General features: G+C 40.5%; 1 protein-coding gene across 14 annotated transcripts in view; it reads left to right on the forward strand.

Annotated features, from left to right (window-relative positions):
* DTNA (dystrobrevin alpha) overlaps positions 1 to 16,779 on the forward strand; it is a 451,514-nt gene that overhangs the window by 188,193 nt on the left and 246,542 nt on the right. The window contains exon 1 of one of the 14 annotated variants that reach the window (XM_049901506.1): positions 1,340 to 15,656. The exons of the other annotated variants lie outside the window; for them this stretch is intronic. The gene's annotated coding sequence lies outside the window, so the exon portion shown is untranslated. Of the gene's footprint in view, positions 1 to 1,339; positions 15,657 to 16,779 lie in introns of those variants that run through there. 14 annotated transcript variants of the gene reach the window in all.

Below are 16,779 nucleotides of genomic sequence, written 5' to 3' on the forward strand. Positions count from 1 at the left end.
GTCCATATGTGAGATAAGGATAACATTCCAGAAGCTGTCCATTGGGAGTTGTTTTTAGTATATCGCTTAAGTTAAAAATACAACATGGTTTAGGTTAGATGGGCTAAGCTTTTAACCTCCTATGTACTATTAAGCAAATACACATACTCACACAGTAAGCTTTGTTTTGCCTGACTATAAAGTGGATGAGTGAATATTTTTATATCATCATACTTAATTATCCCTGCATGCTACAAAATAACATGAGCCTGCAAATTGGGGCTTTAGCGTTAGTCTGGAAATATGTGATTGCCATTTCTCAGCACAGTGCAGAGGGATGGAGGAATTGAGTAGCAGTCATATTGAGAAAATGGTGTGACTTTCTACCTCCTCCTGAGTCCAATTGCCAAAGTGTGGCTTTATTATCTACTTGAAAGCTAGTGACTTCCAGAACATCGGATTATACCTATGCTCACAATTCTGAATAAAATTGAGCTGACTGAACATTGACCATGGTCTAAACCTAACCCAAAAGATAGGGATGCTTCCTTTATAATTCTGATTAACTTCAGAAGGAAGGTGTATAATTCTCTCATAATCTTGAGGGTGTGTAAATTTGGTTTATTGAGACAGGCGTAGAGCTAAAATGGTGATTTCATCCATTTTCAAGATGTTTGTTGAATGCAGTCCTCAAGTGCTAAACTTAGTGCCTTTCAAAAATATCAGTAAATCAATTTTCCTAGTGTAACAGTTACTTTGAAGGAGAAAATGGAAAGGAAAAAACTTATTTTCTTAACCCTTTGTCTTCCAGTTGTGCCAGTCTTGTTCCTGTTTTTACCTTCAGATCTGTTCCTTGTCCTGCCCCTGCTCTGCATGTTCTATGGGCTGCCCCCGAGGGCTCTGTTTCTCAGCACCTCCCTTTCTCCCCTCTTGCCTTTAGCTTCCCCCAGTGACCTTGAACCCTGGGCTCCAGTAACACCGCCTCTTCCCTGAGTCTCTTGAGATTTGTGGGTTGTAGTGCCTTTGGCTTCCTCCTGCTGCTTATCTCCAGGTTGATTCACTACCCCCAGTTTAGCTTCTCAATTTTCCCATCATCTATGTAGCCATTTCCCTGGATTAAATTCCATCTGCTTTAAATCATTGGAGTGCTTTCTCTTTTCCTGGTGGGACTCAGGCTGATCCATCAGTGATTCATTAATTTCTTCCAGAATTAATAGTAGAAAAGAAAATAGGCATTACTTACTTCCCTCAAGTAAAACATTTCCCAGGAAATAAATTTAAAGTTAAATGTAAAGTTAGATCTTTTTTATACTGAATTTTTTTTTATCTTGTTATATTTAAAACCATATTCTAAGCTATACAGAATTGTAGCATTAATCTATTGCTGTTCACACAACCATTCTCCATTTTCTTACTTTGTATATCAACATAATGGGAACATTTTTTAAATTCTCAGCTATGTCCCAAATGTGTTCTTTTTAAATGTTCACATTTCATAAACTACTGTATGACAGTGTAAAGGCTTCCTATTTGGGTATTAGTCTCATTTCTGCATTCATAGTTAAATCTAGAGCTTCTGATTTATTTTATTATGGATCTTTTTCACCTGCAGTTGAGGGATCTGACTCTTGTCTTTTAGTAATGGTTGTTTGCTACTCAAAGATGCCTTATGGTCTGAACAGTTTGCATTTCCTATAAAAAAAATACTGAGTATATTGGAAAGCAAAGTGATCAGAATGCCAGTGTCTTTTTTGCCAGGTGAGCAATTCATCATTGTCCCAGTAATCCCACTCCCTCTAAAGGACTTCCTTGGCATGAAATTACCTTTCCACTTAATCATTCGGGTACTTCATTTGGTTATTTTAAGTGTAAGTGCCTTGCTATTTTCATTCCTTCCCACTTACTCATGTCAACATTTTCCTTTTCTAGCTTCAGAGGTTATCATGACTGCTCACCTGTCCATTTTCACATACTGTGGTTACACTCAGAAGGACAGGGTGTCCCTACTACCAGCAGTTTTCATCTAGTCAATCAATATTAATGTTGAACCTGCAATGCCTAATTTAGAGTCCTTTCAGAGAACGTGCAAATACCATCATGAGCAGAATTACTTGGACCCCTTCATAATCCTGAAGTTGGGAGACCCAAGGGGGAGCAGCTTTATGGTGTGCATTAAGAAACAGTGAGTAGAAGAACTAGATGGTACCCGGCTACAACCGATGACTGCCCTGACAGGGAACACAACAGAGAACCCCTGAGGGAGCAGGAGAGCAATGGGATGCAGACCCCAAATTCTCATAAAAAGACCAGACTTAATGGTCTGACTGAGACTAGAAGGACCCCAGTGGTCATGGCCTCCAGACCTTCTGTTGGTCCAGGATAGGAACCATTCTCGAAGCCAACTTTTCAGACATGGATTCGACTGGACAATGGGTTGGAGAGGGATGTTGGTGAGGAGTGAGCTTCTTGGATCAGGTGGACACATGAGACTATGTTGGCATCTCCTCTCTGGAGGGGAGATGAGAGGGTGGAGGGGGTTAGAAGCTGGCAAAATGGACAGGAAAAGAGAGAGTGGAGGGAGAGAGCGGGCTGTCTCATTAGGGGGAGAGTAATTGGGAGTGTATAGCAAGGTGTATATGGGTTTTTGTGTGAGAGACTGACTTGATTTGTAAACTTTCACTTAAGGCACAATAAAAATTATTAAAAAAAAAAAAGAAGCAGTGAATAACCGATATTCCCAAAACAAGTCTTCCTTAGATTGGTACAGAACTGAAAATTCTAATCATTAACATTTCTCTCCAGCATATGGAAATCAGGCTTTATGAGGTCATTTTTTTTTAAAAAAAAGGTACCCTTGGAAAGAGAAATACATCCATTAGTAATATATGCTACATCACATGTAAGTCTAGTGAATTAGCAAAGGAGAGACTCCTGAGGCAGTTGGTGTAAGCCCTCAGCTCCTGTGGGTTTGGTACACATGAGTGGGAGGAAGCTACTGAAATAAACTCACTGACTTCATACTATTGCCAAGTGGGTCAAGGGAAACACCTGTCATAAAAGAAAACTCAGGCCGAACAGATCTTAATGTAGTATCCGGGAAGAGGGGTAGAAGGAGTGGAGTTGTTAGCCCTTACAATAGTGAGCTGTGTTATGATGGGAGATTTTAAGCCGCTGGTGCCCAAATAGCTCTAGAAGGTGCTTCAACCAAAATGTGGTCGGTAGTACTTCTGCTGAATTGCAGAATGTGATGTCGGAAATATCAGATATGTTTAAAGGCAGAAATCATCTGTTACCTGTCTTTGTATCTCTGGAAACTAGCACAGTGCTTGGCACACTGGAGACACTTTCTAAGTATATGATTGGTGAATGAGAACAAAGGTACAAAGTAAAGGCGGCTGATGCTTTTTGAGCTCTTACTTTGCACACTGTTCTGTATACCCATGTACTTCATTTCATGTTTGAACAACCCTCTGAGGTAGGTACTATTATTATACACTTTTTTAAAGATGAAGAAACTGGGTCCCAGAGAGGTTAAATAACCAGCCAGAGGCAAGTAAGTAGAGAGTCACTCCTACATAATGCAATCACCAAGTAATTTTAAAACACAAAAGCAACACTTTTTGTTATTAAAAACGTTACATCATTCGAGAGCACACCTGTAGTAACAGACTTTGCCCAAATCTTGAATAATCTTACTTTGAACAGAACTTCCCTCTTTTGTCTTTCTACTCTCCTTTCCCTTTAAAACATGGCTGCCTAAATCAACATCCTAATTTATGTTCTCTTCTCATCATTTCCATTGCTTAATGGTTTGTTCTGAAATTAATAGTTTAAAAAATCCTTTTGCTGCATTTTATGCCATTTGCTTAACTTAAGAATGTGTAACCTTGAGCACCAAGTTACTTAATCTCTCCGCACCTCCGTTTCCCCATCTGAAAAGATGTGTCTACTTTGTTGTAAGGAAAAGGAAAATATCCATAAAATGACACATCATAGTTCTGGTATATAGTAGGTGCTCAAGAAACAGTAGCCAATATGATATAATTACCCTTGCCCATTTCATTCTCAAATTACAGTCAATGTTGGCTGTTCCATCAACTTCAGAACAAAAGCTGTGCCCTGAATTCCTTAACATGTCATAATACAGGCACAACTGTTCTCTCGGGTTCTCTTGCCTATCCTTGTTCCTCAGTAGTTGACTTTTGCTAATGTAGGATGTTTTTCCTTCTCTAAGCCCTGCTCTCTGTGCCTTTACTTTTGTGCATGCTGGTTTTTCTGCCTAGACTTTTCTCCCATCAACACCCCTCTCCAAATCCCTGTCACTCCCACGCACCCATCTGTTCTTCGGTGACTTGCAATATCCTATTCATCGTTCAAGATCTATCACAGCTGCTGCTACACTTTTAGTGATGTCATTGATGAGATCCTCCTGGTTCAACAGTTTCCAGTCCTATCTCTAAATTCACAAACCCTGTCTTATTTCGCTGTGAGTCAGAATTGACTCGATGGCAATGGGAGGGGTAGGATCTTAGTTACCAAGCAGCCCCGGTGGCGCGATGGGTAAAGCACTGGACTGTTAACTGAAAGGTCAGCAGTTCAAAACTACCAGTGGCATCACAGGAGAAAGATGTGGCAGTCTGCTTCCATCAAAATTTACAGCATTGGAAATCCTATAAGGCAGCTCTATTCTGTCCTATAGGGCCATTATTAGTTGGAATCGACTTGACAGCAGTAGGTTTGGTGTTGGTTTGGTTTTAGTTACCTACTGCTGCCATAACAGAAACAACACAGGTGGGGTGACTTTAAAGAACAAATTTATTTTTTCACAGTTCTGAAGGATAAAAGCCTAAATCAGAGTCTCAGCCATGCCGATTTCTTCTGTGGCCTCTCTTCTAGTTTCTGGTGACTACCAGCAATCCTTGGCATTCCTTTGCTTGTAGGCAAGTCCTCACCTGAAGTTTTTCTTGCCACCATGTGTGTCTTTGGGTCTTTTCTGCTCTTTTTATAACTCAGAAAGGATTAGGCCTAGGACCCACCCTACTCTAGTATAATCCTGTTAAGATAACAAAAAAAAAAAAACTCTATTTCCAAACAGGATCACATCTACAGCTACAGGGGCTAGGAATTCAACACATATTGGGATGGGGGACAATTCAATCCATAACAAAGCCTTTCAGGCCATTTCTAGAAGATCACCTCCTACTGTGGACAATGGAAAGAAAGGCAACCTCTGTTGTAATCACTCAGAACATCGTGTTGTAGTTTTTTATGTTTTATGTCCTCTCTGAATTGTGTTTTGTCAAGGACAGATGCAAAGTCTTTTTTTGATCTTTGAATCTCCTGTACCTAGCTCCAAATACTCCTTTGTTTCCATTTTGAATGAAGTATGGAGGGTCATATTTTGAGATCTGCTTGAGTGCTTTCAGTGTGGTGAAGATTAGAACATCTTATCTCGACACTACAAGCAAAAGGAGAGCTCCATTAGGGGGAAGGAGACCAACTCTGTGTCAAGTACCAAGGCAGCTGCTCTATAATTATTATCTTATTTAATCTTCACAATAACTCCTCAAATTAACTATTATTTTTCCCATTATTCAAGTAAAGAAAACTGGTGTTTGAAGAGTTGAGGTAACTTGCCAATGCCATGTTTCTGGTAAGTGACAGAATGAGAATGTTAAGTCATGTCTTTCCATTATAGCAAACTGCCACCCTAAAAGAGCTTCCAGTGGAATCCTTGAAGAAGAACATGTAAGATAGGGCTGGAATTTTCCATTTAAAATATTTTCTGAGGAATGAGCTATTTATAAGTCTACAGATATTTCCTCATGGGCAAATAAGTTTGTGTTTAGGATGACCCTAAAATTAGCTCTATTTCTGTGCAATGAAAGTTTAAAAGAGGTAGCATCTTGTGATTCTCAGACATAGCTATGCAAAAACCTCATTTATTGATGTGAGCATAAGCCTGGAAGTGGTGATGTAAAAAGTTGTAGAATGATAGAACTTTAGGGCTAAATATTATCTAGTATCACCACTGGAACTGGGGTTTTCTTAAGGCAAGGATTTCAGTCTCTTTTCCTTTTTTCCATTTAAGAACATTTATGAAATGAATATTTATGACTAATTATGAAAGTTTATTTAGGACAGAAAAATTTCACTAGACAGTCATACCATTAGAACTTTTTAAGAGAATATGTAAATTTTTTAAATCACACTATTTTTTAAATCACACTATTCAATTTTTAAATCACACTATTCAACTACACTCTCCCATTGTCATCAAGTCTATTCCAACTCAGTGATCCCATGTGTATCAGAGTAGAACTGCACTCCATGAGATTTTCAATGGCTGTAATCTTATGGCAGTAGATCACCAGACCTTTCTTCCATGGTGCCACTAGGTAGATTCGAACCGCCAACCTTTTGGTTAGTAGCCAAGCGTAAACCATTGGTGCCACTCAAGGACCTAGTCAACTACAATCCAAACAAAACCCAATGCCATCGAGTTGATTCTGACTCATAGTGACCCTATAGGACAGAGTAGAACTGCCCCATAGAGTTTCCAAGGAGTACCTGGTGGATTCGAACTGCCGACCCTTTGGTTAGCAGCCATAGCACTTAACCACTATGCCACCAGGGTTTCCTCAACTACAATATATAAGAATAATGATTGATAGGAATAAAGTTTGAAGTTTTTTTTTTTTAATCTGACTTTAATTACAAAAATCAGTATCTTATAGACAAGAGTTCCTTCCTTTGTGAAAAATCCTAATGATGCTTAAACAGCATGTAGACCCATCATTATCGTTAATTAATTAATCTGTTCATTCTTTAAACACACATTACACATCTCTTATATTCCCTAGCTCTGTGCTGGGCACCTGGGAACCTGAGATAAATAAGGTACAATTATTCCAAGTAATCTGGTTGATTTGTCATAGGTTATATCTTAGAATCATAGAATTTAAACACCAGAAAGGATATTTCAGATGATCTAGCCCAAACCAACCACCAAACCCATTGCCTTTGAGTTGATTTCTACTGATAGCGGCCCTATAAGACAGAGTAGAACTGCCCCATAGAGTTTTCAAGGAACAGCTGGTGAATTCAAACTGCTTATCTTTTGGTTAGCAGCTGAGCTCTTAACCACTGCACCACCAGGGCTTCTGATCTAGCCCCAAACCAAATCCAAACCGAACCAGTTGCTGTCGAGTTGATTCCGACTCACAGCAACCCTATAGGACAGAGTATAACTGGCTCATAGGGTTTCCAAGGAGTGGCTGGTGAATTTGAACTGCGGACCTTTTGGTTACCAGCCATAGCTCTTAACCTCTATGCCGCCAGGGCTCCTCCTTTACGTAAATATGCTTTTAAAAACTGTGATCCTCACAAGAATGGATGGAACAATGTTTTCCTGTTAAAATACTAAAAAATAAGATGGGTTTACAGAAGTTAAAAACAATGTGCTGTAATGTCAGTGCCTTCATAGTGGTGACAGTTTATTGTTTTAGTTTACATTTTAACTATCGACTGATTTTTTTAATTTTCAGAGCATGACTTTTAAATCTGTACAGAATTTATTTTAGCAGAATTTTGAACAGTGAAACTCGTAGTTTCAATTCACCAAAGCACATAACTACTATAGATCTCAATTCTATCAATTCCTAACAATTCTGTAACAACAGGTTAGAAATTTCACCAAACTGTGTTTGTGTGTGTGCACGATATGCTTTCAGACTCAGAAAAATGATGTAACTTTTCCTCCTAGCTTAATAGGGTTGATAAGATGGCTATCTTTTTCTTTGCAGGTTTTTATTATTCCTTTCTAGTGTATATGTAAGTTGGAATCCACTTGGCAGCAGTGGGTTTGGTTTTTTGGTTTAGTGTGTATAAACAACTACAGTATCAGGTGGTGTCCCTTCTGAAATTGAATTGAGGTTCCCAGGGTAGTAGGATTGACAAATGCACATTTGGGAAGGAAAAAACATCAGTACATTCCAGATAAGGCTATATTATTTCTATCCAGCCGCAGCAAATGAGCCTCTCATGACCTCAGTTACAGAGATTCCTGTTTTATACCACAGCAGATATAGGCCCCCTCAGATCATACACTTCCTTTAAGACCCAGGGCATCACCTGGAGTAGAACAAGGAGTGCTACCGCTCGAATCCCTGGCACATTCTCATGGCACTTGGAATTCTCCTTTTGCAAGAAAGATGCAAACATTAGGTACAGTGGTAAAATTGTTGTTAGTTGCTGTCAAGTCAACACCAACTCATGGCAACCCCATGTGTGTCAGAGTAGAGCTCCTTAGGGGTTTCAGCAGCCAAGCTTTTGGTCGTGTATCTCCAGGCCTTTCTCTGAGGTCCCTCCGGGTTGACTGGAACCTTTAGCCTTTTGGTTAGCAGCCAGATGTGTTTCCCATTTGCACCATCCAGGGACTGAGTGATAAAATTACCCTAATATAAAAACCTACTTCCTTTTCTCCTGGATTTCCCTTTCTACAATGCAAAGAGTAAAAGGGCCTAAGAAGCAGGGCTTGCAAATCCCTGTCCTAAACTAATTTTTAACAGGAATTCCTCTGTCCGATAAAAAGTGTTCCTTCAAGTTTTACCATTTTCTCCTTCTCCGGGGCTGCTATGTGTAGGGTTGTCTCCTGTAAGCGTGATTTTTTTTTTTTTCAGTAAAATATGACTAACCCACCTTGCCACAGTTAGTTACAATCCTCTTTTTTTTTATTACCTGATAATAAAGATAATAGCATTAATTCAGCTCATGGTTGCCTTCTCATTAAAACATTCAGATCCCTTTTCATAGTCACACCTAGAGTTCATGCTTAATGTATACTAACTGCAACAAGCTGTGGTTGCCTAGTAACCAGAGGAAGTGTGTCAGAAAGCCTAAAGAGCATAAATGAATAAGTGAAACGTTGACATTAGTTTCAGCTGCATGGCCTAAGCCTTAATTCTCCACTAGCCATCCCACATGCTTCTAATGAGCTAATAAAACAGCTTTTGCAGAAGTAGCTCATTAAATCATAAAAATGAGAATTAGCATTTAACATAATGTCTTTCTCTATGGTCTGATAAGGAGCCGTGGTGGTACAGTGGTTAGCTGCTAGGCTGGCTGTTAACCTAAAGGTCGGTGGTTGGAATCCACCAGCCACTCCATGGGAGAAAGATCTGGCAGTCTGTTTCTGTAAAGATTACAGCCTTGAAAACCCTATGGGGCAGTACTACTCTGTCTGGTAGGGTCACTATGAGTCAATATTGACTCTACAGCAATGAGATGGCCTGATAGGGTTTGGAGAATAATAGTAGAAGCAAAGGGACTAGACTGTAATGTATTCAAAATACTTTTTAAAGAATACAGAATGAAGTATCTGCTAGCACTCACCTCTCAACAGTTTTTTTCCAAATGCTTATGATTTTGTTTGTTCAGTTTCTTTCACAAAAAATTTCAGTGTTTACTCTGTTCTTGATAGTGGTACCTTTTTCAAGCTCAGTTTTTAAGGAATCTAAAATATTTTCTCCTTTTTGAAAGGCCATTTTAAAGCAATGTAGAAGGAAAGGAAAAATGGGTAGAATGAGAAGACTTTAGCTGAATGCTGAAATTAATCTCAAAAATTAAAAATGCCTGATACCTTTTGAAGAATACACCACCACCAATTTGAATGCATCCCTAAAATGGCACTCTTTTCAAATGGAGCCATTTGTTTGTGTATTGGGTCTCCAAGGCACAGAATAAAATACTATCTCTCGTTAAAAAGTTTTACTTGGGTGTAAGGGAAGGGAAATATCACTTTTATGAAAACAGTAGTGAATATACTACTGAGTTGAAAGCAAAATTTTCATAATTTTTTAAATGATTGTCCAGGCATGGATAAGTAATATGAAACTTATTTCTAAAAATGGAGGGTGCAGAGAGACTGAATAAAGAGGCAGACAACTCCAGGGTTGCAGCAAAGGAGTTTATTAGGGAGACTTATAAATGAGGCAAATCCTAGGTGGCCACAGGATTAAAGCAGGTCTCCATATTCTGTAGTGGGAGGGCAGAGATTTTATACTGGTGGTGGACAATAGTGGCTACATGCCAGGGACTTACATAAGGATGACTTATCGAACTGTAGTGAACTAGTGGACTGCTTGAGGGCACTCATGTTTGGCTTTGTAAAGCTTGCTTTTTTGTTTTCTTTTTTTTTTCAGTTTACCCTTTGAGGGTGGCTTTTATAATCTGGTACACTCCCTCTCTTGTGCCGTAGCACAAGAGACTTTGTTTCCTCTCTGCAGATATAGAAGTGAGGTTGGCTAAATGCATTATGGTGCTCCTGTATATGCAAGAGACAGAGAAAGTTACTATATGCCTAGAGCAGGGAGAAGGCTTCTCTGATAAGGAGAAGGAACCAAGAGAAGAGGCAGCTCAGTTCTCAGTCCCCTTATCAGAAAATGCTCTGGGCTCAAGGCTCTTACTCAGGCAGCCTGGATGAGTAGTGTAGAGACAGACTCTTCTTTTAACAGTCCACACCCCAACTCCTATCAGGGTGCTAGAGAAAGAAGCAAAGTAGTACTAAGTCTTGGTACGGTACATTTATTTATTTTGGATGTTGAGCTGCATATCTGTGGTTTGGTGTATAACACTGGTGGATGTTCTATCTGTGTATCATTTGAGGCAGCATTTAACGAGGGTTGCTAGTAGGACTGTTTCTAGCAGATTGATCAAGCTTGCTTGGAGGAGAGATCTCAACTAGCCACCCCAGTTGTGGCTTAACTTAAGATCAAAGGGCTGTGTTTGTTTAATTTTATGTGTGTATAATGTGTTTTGATTTATTTATGTAAAAACAGCATATTTTTTTTACATGGCACATGATATGAACAGTGCACATTTCAGTACAAGTACTGCAAAGGCTGTCTTTTTTTTAGCACAGTTGAGCAAGTTATTATTGTTAGACTAGGTTAGTTAGCCTTGGTGTAGTTAGTCAATGTATACTGGACTACTGGTCATATTTTGTAAGTTTTTAATGTCTAGAGTAACGTCAAACTCAGTTTTAAAAGTACCCGTTCTCAGAGTCAAATCATCTAGTCCTGCGTCATTTAGATTTTTATCACACAAAGAGAAAAATTTTGTTACAGTTGGAGTACTCTGTATAGATAGCTTTTATACATTAAAAGATATTTTTTAAGAGTAGTCAATCTGACGTGGAAACCCTGGTGGCGTGGTGGTTAAGTGCTGTAGCTGCTAACCAAAAGGTCGGCAGTTCGAATCCACCAGGTGCTTCTTGGAAACCCTGTGGGGCAGTTCTACTCTGTCTTACAGGGTCGCTCTGAGTCAGAATCGACTCTATGGCAATTTTTTTTTTTTGAGTGGATTTGACTGTACTAATTTTTTTTTATTTTCTATATGATCCCTTTAGTATGATAAAAAATCCAAAAAACCAAACCCACTGCTGTCAAGTCAATTCTGACTCATAGAGGCCATATAGGACAGAGCAGAACTGCCCCATAGAGTTTCCAAGGAGCACCTGGTGGATTTGAACTGTCAGCCATTTGGTTAGTAGCCATAGCTTTTAACCACTACGCCACCAGGGTTTCCTTAGTATGATAGGTTACACATTTATTTGGTTTATGAGGTGTCTTTTTTGTTGATAGATCAGTTGGAGCAATGTGGGGAGATGACTTGTCATCTCAGTTTAAATGTTGACAGAGGCAGCAGTTGGTCTGATTGGTAGTTTTAGTAAAAGCTTATATCATTGAGGCCCATGGATGAGGGATCTGTCTGTCATTGTGCGATAATCCTGGAAGGAAAGAGACATTATCAATTATTTTTTTCTTCCCCTACCTCCCGTGGGACCTGAGGTGAGGGTTGCCTAGGTATAGCTACCTAGGCTGTCTGTCCTAGTCTTGAGGCAGTGACCTCTGTGGGAATTCAGATTTTTTGTCAGGAATAGTTATATAAAAAAGAAACACATTGTAGAGAATAGACAGTTTGATCAAACATATGGCAAAAATGAAAAATGCTTTTGCAGGGAACTGCTGCATTGAGACCCCAGACTTCTTGTTTGAAATGTGTGGTTCTCATTAGCTGTTTCAGTCCATTCAATGAGGTGCTCGATCGCTGTTATGACTTGGATGTAATATAGAACGTGAAAGAGTTTATTCAAGATCCACTGGACGCCTCTTATAGGATAAGAGGCCTTGATAGAATTTACTTGCTGACAGTGGCCTGGCTTGTTGGCTTGGGAATCTGCCTGTGGACATGTTTTAGCCTTGACCAGGGTCTCGTAGGTAGGTTAGTCTTTTTACGTTGTTCGGCATTTTCTGATGACAGTGGCAGTGCATAAGTGTAGGCCCAGGTTAGGATTGCGTGTAAACCTCTGCAGGCTGTCCTTTTTTTAATTCAGGAGGTGGTCAGTTGTATATCTGTTCTGGAACAGAGAATGTTTCAGCCTCTGAAGTCAGCTGGCAAGAGCCGTCTGCTCATTGGTTATTTTCCCCCTTAACATAGGGGGCTTCTGGTGATTATACAAGTAACAAAGCTTATGAGGAGTAGAATTGATTTGCTTGCTTGTTTGTTTAGATGTCTCATCTCTGTAAGGGCTCGTTTTATATGTCAGTCTGAGGGTTGTTGGTGGCCACACTGAGTGGTTAGGCTATTAGTTATAGCCCACATTACAGTGTCTGTGTGTCTCATTAAAATGACTGTAACTGCAGTAATTCTTGTCAGGGCTTGGAGGCAAATTTTACAAAAGTGTACATTAATATATTAACATTATTCAAACGTTTAATAGGGGTTTGGAGGAGCCCTGACAGGACTTATTTATAGTTAAGCTTGGGCAAAGGTCTCAACAATGGTGACTTTAGACTTAAAAGCTTTTTTTTTTTTTCATTTTGGTGCTAGGTGTTTTAGAGAACACAGACTCCTGTTCAACAGTATTTAAAAAAAAATTTTTTTTAATTGAACTTTAATGGTAACATAAGGTTTTGGTCCTCTCTGGTGACACGGAGACCTAGGCTTCATCTTTAGTCTTAGTTATTTCTAAAAGTCAGAAGAGCTGGGCAAAGTTGCCTGAGCCCTCAGTCATTTGTGGAGCCACACCTCTACTGTACTGAGTGCAAGCATGGGTTCAGCTCAGTTGCCTGATAGGATGGAAGTGGTCCCTCTTATTTTAGTTTTCTCCTTACTATTGCAGCTGCAAGTATGTTATTGCTCGATTATCTTGGCAGGGCAGTTACCAGAGAATTTGAGAGAAGGCTTGTTATGTCTCTTCAAGGCTGCTCAACACAAGCTATCTTGACGGGCTTTTTACTTTTTTTTCCCTCTGTGTTGTTTTAACTTTCTCTTTGTGCTGAGTGTTACAGGGTATTTTCAGTACCAGGGACCTGCTTAGCTTCTCCAACTCTTTTTGATTTTATTGTTGGAGAGATTTGAGTAATGGCCAGGGAATTGTTCCCCTAGCTCCTGTATTTCTTATTTTTACAAACCCGAAGGCGAGTGTTTTTACTTGTTCATTCTGTTCATGGATGTAGCTGTTCAATATTTTAGTCATGGCCAAATGCGACTGCCACAGGTTTTTTTTTTTTTTCTAACTGTAACTCTTTCTGTAAACCTCTTATGTGTGCTTCAGCAGCTAGCTGGGCTTCGGTGGCCAGCCGAACAGCCCAGAGCAGTGGCCATCTCACGGCCACTACTACTCTCTTAGTTTTTATTTTTTATACATATAAGGTGTGTGTTTGTTTATAATTGGGTTATGTCATCTGGCGTTTTGAGGGCATCCCTGTACTCCCATGGCAGTCTACATACATCAAGCATACAAGACAGACCTCTCTACATGGAGGTTGCTGGCCAAGCTGGGATTTTCCCCACAGAAAAGCATATGGGCCAGACCTCCCCACATGGAGGTCATTGGGTGGTTGTTCTCCCTTTTGTGATCTCATGTAATTATCTTTTGTGTTGTAAATTCTAACCTCTATGATGTTGCTTCCTGAAAGTGAAGAGGACTTGAAGCACTTACTGATGAAGATCAATGACTACAGCCTTCAGTATTAATTATACCTCAACATAAAAAGACAAAAACTGGACCAATAAGCAACATCATGATAAATGGAGAAAAGATTGACATTGTCAGGATTTCATTTTACTTGGATCCAGAATCAATGCTCATGGAAGCAGCAGTCAGGAAATCAAACGACATTTTGCATTGGGCAAATCTGCTGCAAAAGACCTCTTTCAAGTGTTGAAAAGCAAAGATGTCACTTTGAAGACTAAGGTGTGCCTGACCCAAGCCGTGATATTTTCAATTGCCTCATATGCATGCAAAAGCTGGACAATGAATAAGAAAGACTGAAGAAGAGTTGATGCCTTTGAATTATGGTGTTGGTGAAGAATATTGACTATACCATAGACTGCCAAAGGAACAAACAAGTGTGTCTTGGAAGAAAAACAGCCAGAGTGCTCTTTGGAAATGAGGATGATAAGACTTCATCTCACACACTTTGGACTTGTTATTAGGAGGAACCAGCCCCTGGAGAAGGATATCATGCTTGGTAAAGTAGAGGGTCAGTGAAAAAGAGGAAGACCCTCGATGAGATAGGTTGACAGAGTGGTTACAACAATGGGCTCAAACATAACAATGATTGCACAGGACCAGGCAGTGTTTAGTTCTGTTGTACATAGGGTTGCAATGAATCTGGACTGACTCAACAGCACCTAAAACAACAACAATGTTAATGAGGCAGGATTAGAGGCAGTTATGTTAATGAGGCAGGACACAATCTACATGATTAGGTTGTATCTTGACTCAATCTCTTTCGAGATATAAAAGAGAGATGTGAGCAGAGAGGAGAGGGACCTCATACCACAAGAAAGAAGGACCAGGAGCAGAGCATATCATTTGAGCCTGGAGTACCTGCAGTGAGAAGGTCCTAGATCAGGGGAAGATTGATGACAAGGACCTTCCTCCAGAACTGAGAAGGAAAGAAAGACTTCTGGGAGCTGGTGCCCTGAATTTGGACTTCTAGCCTCCTAGACCGTGAGGCAATAAATTCGTTTGTTAAAGCCATCCACTTGTGATATTTCTGTTACAGCAACTCTAGAAAACTAAGACAGAATTTGGGACCAGGGGAGTGGGATGCTGCTCTAAAAAATAGCTAAAATATGCAAGGAGTTTTGAAACTGACTGGATAGAGGCTGGAAGAGTTTTAAAGTGCTTAATAGTAAAAGCCTAGATTGCCTTGAAGAGACTGTTGGTGGAATTATGGACATCGAAGACAATTCTGGTGACGGATCAGAAGTAAGGGAGGAGAACTGTAACATCAGAGACAGGACATTCAGCAAAAAACAGCAGCAGAGAAATGGCAACAGCAGAAGCAGGAGACCTGCATGAGACAGCGCAGAAGCCAACCCACAGAGCTAGAGAGCTGATTGCCTTCAGGCAGGAGGCTTCCTGGTGGATTGGCAGAGCTAAGCTTGCTGACCCATGAAATGAGAGAGCGGAGTACCTTCTGGCTAGAATGGGGTACCTACAGGCACTTATCATCAGAGTTAAAGAGCTTTGTAACACTTGACCGAGCAGGGCAGAGGCTGGGCCGGCCCAAGGGGCCAAGGGGCTAAGAGGCCAAGGAACCAGAAAGCAGAAGCTGAAGAGACAAGGATCATGGGAAGTAGAGCTGCCTCAGTGTCAAAGGGTAAGACCATGACCTCTGGGGTCTCAAAGGGTGGAACCACAGCCTTCTGGGACTGAAAGGGTGGGGCCATGGCCTCCCAGGTTTCATAGAGTCAGATCTTCACCAACGTGTTTCTGGAGTGTGGGGCTGCTTTTCACGAGTGTCAGAGGGATGGGACTGAATCTGCTGCTCAAAGCTGAGGGGGCAGGGCTGCCATGCCCAAGGGGCAGAACAGGCTTGCCAGAGACAGGTGGGTAGAGTCACCACTTAGACGGACTAGGAGAATGGGGCTGCCCAAAGCCAAGGGAGCAGAGTTGCCTTTCCAATGGGCTTAGAAGGCAGAGCTGAAGCCCAGGGACGAGGGTCCTCCACCCAGAATCTGGAGAATGTAACCAATACTCAGAATCTGGAGGGCAAGGCCATTGCCTAAGTAGTCTCAGAGAACAGAGGATTATTTTTAAGGCTTGAGAGCTAATGTAATGTGTTCTGCTGACTTGCTTGGTGCCTGTTATCCCTTCTTTCCCTCCAGTTTCTCCCATTTGTCATGGAAATGTCTACCTTGTGCATGTTCCACCATTGTACTTTGGAAACAGATAACTTGTATGCTAGATTTCACAGATAGAGAAGGATTTTGTCCCAGGATGGAATTTGGACTTGGAATTTATAGAACATTTTGGATGATACATGGGATGAGTGTGTTTTATATGTGGCACGGATATGAATTTTTGTGGGCCAAAGAGTGGAATGTCATGGATTGTATTATGTTCCCCTAAAATGTGTGTCAACTTGGCTAGGCCTTAATTCCCAGTATTGTGTGGTTGTCCTCCATTTTGTGATCTGATGTAATTACCCCGTTAGTTTATTATAAATACTAACCTCTGTGATTTTAATGAAGCAGGATTAAGGGCAGTTATGTTAATTAGGGAAACCCTGGTGGCGTAGTGGTTCAGTGCTACGGCTGCTAACCAAAGAATCGGCAGTTCGAATCTACCAGGAACTCCTTGGAAACTCTATGGGGCGGTTCTACTCTGTCCTGTAGGGTCGCTATGAGTCAGAATCGACTTGACGGTGCTGGGTATGTTAATGAGGCAAGATACAATCTACAGGATTAGGTTGTATCTTCAGTCATTCTGTTCTGAAATAT

Source organism: Elephas maximus, chromosome 11 (assembly GCF_024166365.1).
Source record: "Elephas maximus indicus isolate mEleMax1 chromosome 11, mEleMax1 primary haplotype, whole genome shotgun sequence".
NCBI classification, from domain to species: domain Eukaryota; kingdom Metazoa; phylum Chordata; class Mammalia; order Proboscidea; family Elephantidae; genus Elephas; species Elephas maximus.